Consider the following 4,942-nt stretch of genomic DNA (forward strand, 5'->3'; position numbering starts at 1 on the left):
ACGATGCCCCGGTAGGGCTCGGGGCGGGGGGGGGGGGGCGCGCAGCTAAGGAGATTGGAGTGGGATTTGGGAGAGATAAAGGGGCAGGAACCCAGCCAAATCCCAGCCCTGACAGCCAGCCCTGCAGGATCAGCCCCAAACCCTTCTCTGTACCCCCCCCCCCGCTGTCCCCCTCCCCCCCATCCTGGGGGGACCCAGGGGCCCTGGCTCCCTGCCCACCCCCAGAACAGGGCACCGGGGACCCCAATTTGGACCCCCCCGCCTCCACATCTGCGGTCCCCACTTGGCTCCTCTCCCCCCAATCCGGGGGGGACCTTCATCCAGAGACAGGACACCCCAGGAAAACACCCCTGGGGTTCAACAGCTCCCGTGGGACTCACGGGGACCCCGGACCCCCACCCTGCACCAGAGACCTGAAAGAGGTGTCGAGGCCCTAGCTAATGAGAAATGAAGAACAAACAAGAGGAAAGCAAATTAAGAGAGGAAAAAAATGGGCATGAAGCTTTTCCATCGCTGCCTGAGCCCTCGGTGGGGGTTGGCAGCCTCCTGCCCTTTGGATCTGCTGCTCTCGGAGCCCTGTTTGCCTTCCGGCTCCAATCCAAATATTCCAAATTGCCCTATTTGTATTTACACGGCTGGGACACAGGGCCGGGGAAGCACCGCGGCCGCTCGGGCAAGGGAGAGGAGGGAGCGGGGGTGGGCAACGAAGCCACCATTGCCTAGTCCCATTGCTCCCATCTCTTTTTTTTTTTTCCTGTTTTTTTTTTTTTTTTTTGCTGAATCTGGAATCACACTCAGATAAAAGGGGGGGGAAGGGGGGGCATCCACCACCAGGCACCTGCAGCCAAAGGGACACAAAGCAATCGGGGTTTTCAGCCACTGCTGAGCAGGGACCCCCAAACCTCCCCCCCACACCCCGACCCTCCACTCCCCCCTCTCTTCCCCAGCCATTTCTCGCTCCCTCTCCTCCCTGCCAGGGTGTAAGCAGATTTACACTTAACCCATCCCCTCCCTTTATATATCCAGGTGATGCTCCCTAAGACCCTCAGAGGGTTTCTCCTGCCCAGCAGCTCCTGCCTGGGAAGACCCCACCACGGCGGGGCCACAGGTGAGTGGGACAGGAGGGGGGACATCCCACGGGAAGCAGTCAGGGCCGGCAGGTTTTGGTTTTTTGGCAATGCCGAACCCCTCCTGCAAGTGAGGGCACAGCCGTCGCCGTGAGTTGTGGCAGCATGGCCTGCTCCAGCCACGTCGGGGAGGTCACGTACCACTGCAGCATCCTCCTCCGGCGGTGGGTGCATCCCCCAAGTGATGGGTGCATCCCCAAAGTGATGGGTGCATCCCCTCCAATGCAGGGTGCGTCCCAGGTGCTAGGTGCTCATCACAGGGCTCCTCTGCTTTCTGCTGGCAGGCTGGAGGATGCAGTGTGGCTGTCTGTCCCAAGGGCTGCCTGTCCTGTCTGACTCCTCCTGGGTATCAGGTGAGCACCCAGCAAGCGGGATGAAGCTTTGGGGAGGGAAGGGGTAAAGAGCCCACCCTCAGCCCCTCTGCTTTCCCCCCTGCCTGCACCCAGGGTTGGTCCCTCTCTGCAGACCCACAGCCATGCCGGATGGGGCACAGATCTTGTCACCATCTCCCCCCCGGGGAGCTAAAAAGCAGCTGCTTGGGGGGGGGGGGTAGCAGTGACCTTGGGGTGATGTCCCCCGGTCCCCCCGAAAGCCCTAAGCGTGCCTCTCTCACTCCGCAGGGCTGGCCTTCCCCGACTGGGCGTACAAAGCCGAGTCCAGCCCCGGCTCCCGGCAAATCCAGTTATGGCATTTCATCCTGGAGCTGCTGCAGCAGGAAGAGTTTCGCCATGTCATCGCCTGGCAGCAGGGCGAGTACGGGGAGTTTGTCATCAAAGACCCCGAGGAGGTGGCCCGGTTGTGGGGTCAGAGGAAATGCAAACCCCAGATGAACTATGACAAGCTGAGCCGGGCGCTCAGGTGCCGCAGGGGATGGGGGGCATGGGGCGGAGGGGGCACAGCCCTCGCTGTCCCTGAGGGACCCCACGGGGTGGCATCTGCCATCCCAGGGGGACCCCTCGGCTCGCCTAGTTCCTAGCCCTTGGCGGGGGTGTCCGACTGTCTGCCCACCCGTTAACACCCCCGCCTTCCCCCCAGGTACTACTACAACAAGCACATCCTGCACAAGACCAAGGGCAAACGCTTCACCTACAAGTTCAACTTCAGCAAACTCATCTTCCTCAACTGCCCGCTGTGGGACGCCCGCTGCCCATCCCTGCTGCCAGGCGCCGGCAGCCTGTGCCGCCCCCTCGCCATGCCCCCCAGCATGCCGAGCCAGGTAGGGGTTCCAGGGGACCCAGGCCTGGCCGGGGGACATCCCTGGGGACAAGCTGCCCTTTCCCCACACTGCCACGTCCCCTTTCATCCCCCCAGTTGGTGCCAAGCATGCTGCTGAGCCGGCGGGTGCTGGCAGAGCCACTGGTCTGGCACTGGGGCCCCCGGCACCCCGACATGCTGGAGAAGAGGACGACCACCGCTGGGACCTGTAAGTGTGAGGCCAGCAAGGCTGGTGGGCATGACAAATGCCCAGCACCCAGCATGCTGCTGCCTGCACGGGCAGGGGATGCACCGGGTACAGGCAGGGCTCGCTGCCTGCAGGCAGGGCATGGGGTTGCAGGGTGGTGGAGAGCAGTGGGTGCCAGTTTTTTTGTGGGTGCAGGGTACGGTGGGGCTCAGGCAGGCAGGGACACGGCCGTTGCTGGTCCCACAGCAGCACCCAGTGGCTGTGGCTGGGAGAGAGGACGGGGCACCCACCCGGAGGGTGCTGAGACCAAGGGAGAAGGGACCTGCCAGAGCACCCCAGGGTGCTGCCCGCACCCCTTGGCATGACCCCAGCTCGGCCGTGCTGTACGGTGCTGCTGCCGGTCACAATCGTGGCGTTCTCCGTCTCTTGCTGCCTGCAGGCCTTGGCTCCGTGTCCCCTCCATGCCTGGGGGGCTCCTGTTGCCATCTGGGGGTCCTGGAGGAGCTTTCCCACCTGGCTGCCTTGCCCCCACCGCTGCTGGCCCTGGGCCACCCAGCACCTGCCTGGGCCACCTTCCCTGGCCACCTCCTGGCCCCCGCCAGCCACCCCCCGCTGCTGCTGCCCCCAAAGCCAGGGGTCCCCAGTCACGCGGAGCTCCCCACATCGGTGCTCCTGCACCCCAGCTTCCCCCCCAGAGCTTTCTCCGGGCTCCCACTCATGGCCGGGGGGCTGGTGCCAGAGCCCCCATCATCCTCAGCTGTGCAGAGCAGCCCTGGGGTGAAGCTGGAGCTGAAGGGCAGGGGGACGGTCAAAAGTGCGGTGCTCCCACCCAGCAGCTTCCCACCCCCCCAGCCCTGCGGCTGGTCCCTCCAGCCATCCTAGGGTGGGCTGTGCATCGGGGTGGGGAGGCAGCCATGACACCCCCTCGTGTCCGCATCCCAACCCTGCAGCACCCCTGGACGTGGCCGACATCCCCAGCGCAGCCCCCAGGGTCCAGCTGAGCCCCTCGCGGCGTCCGGGGTGCCCCTGTGGCCCCCCAGGCTCAGCCCTTCGCCCCCATCCCCAGCCATCGGGTCCCTGCCTGCACGCAGCTGCCAGTCTCACCCTGCCTGTACAAAAGGCAGGAACCAGCCCCCCCCCACCCCCGACCCCCCAAATAAACCAGTTTGCAGAGAGGGATCTGGCTGTTCTCGCCCCGGGTGGCAACCCAAATCTGGTGGCACCCCAAAGCCACTGTCACCACAGAGGGGAAGCCACGTCCATGATCCCCAACCCCCCCTCGGGGGTGTGCAAAGGGGATTTTGGGGTATGGTGGCACGGGAGGGATGCAGGCAGGATGGGCTGGCCCCCAAAAAGCCGATTTGGCCCTGGAGGGGCAGTGGGAGGCTGGGACCCAGTGCAGGGTTTGAGATTTGGGGTGCGGGAGGACAAGCCAAGGGGCTGCCACTCACTCCCAGCAATTCCCAGAAAACGGCGCATTTTCATTTTCACTTTTCCATGTTTTCCACGCTGGGAAATCTGTGGGAGCAGGAAGGGGGGAAAGCGCCTCACTCTCCTTTTTGGGGACCCCCTCTGTCCTCCCCTCATGGGCACCTGTGGGGGCTCAAGGGGTGGTGAGGGTTTGGGGGGGCTCCTTGTGCGGCACCCCTCAGTGGGGTGTCAAGGGGGTGAGCCCCCATATCCCCTCCCAAGCCTTGTGCCCCCCAAATCCCTGCTGTGGCTAAGGCCGCCCCCCATACCTGGGGAGACAGGTGGGACCCCTATAACCAGTCTGTGTCTGTGGGTCCCCCCACAGCTGGGCTGTGACCGGGGGTCCCAGCAGACCCCAGCCACGTGCTGGTCCCCAATGCCAGGCTGCGCTGGGCCCCCCCCATACCCGAGCTGTGTCTATGGGTTCCCCCATACCTTGGTCTATAGGTCACCCCATATGCGGGTCCCCCCATGTCCAGGCTGTATCTATGGGTTCCCAACCCTGAGGCTGTGTCTGTGGGTGCCTCCACACCTGGGCATCCCCATGGGTCACTTACACCCAAGTCTTGCTGTAGGTCCCCCCACATCCATGCTGTCCCCGTGGGTCCCCCACACTCGGGTCTCCCCGTGGGTCACCCCACATCCATGCTGCCCCTGTGGGTCCCTCACAACTGGGTCTCCCCGTGGGTCCCCCCGAATCCACGCTATCCCCGTGGGTGTCCCTCCCCGCCGGGTGTCCCCGCGGGTCGTGTCGTGTCGTGTCGTGTCGTGTCGCGGCCCCCCCCCCAACCGCCCTCCTCCCCCGCACGGCCCCCGCCGGCGCTGCCCCCTCGGCGGCGGCGGCGGGGGCCGGGCGAGCCCGGGGATTGGGAGCGGGCGTAGGCCTCTCCCTCGGCCCGGCCCCCCAGCGCCGCCGGGCGGGTTCGGTGAGGGACGGGGGGGG

The sequence above is a fragment of the Buteo buteo genome, chromosome 11 (assembly GCF_964188355.1).
Source record: "Buteo buteo chromosome 11, bButBut1.hap1.1, whole genome shotgun sequence".
In the NCBI taxonomy this organism is placed as follows: domain Eukaryota; kingdom Metazoa; phylum Chordata; class Aves; order Accipitriformes; family Accipitridae; genus Buteo; species Buteo buteo.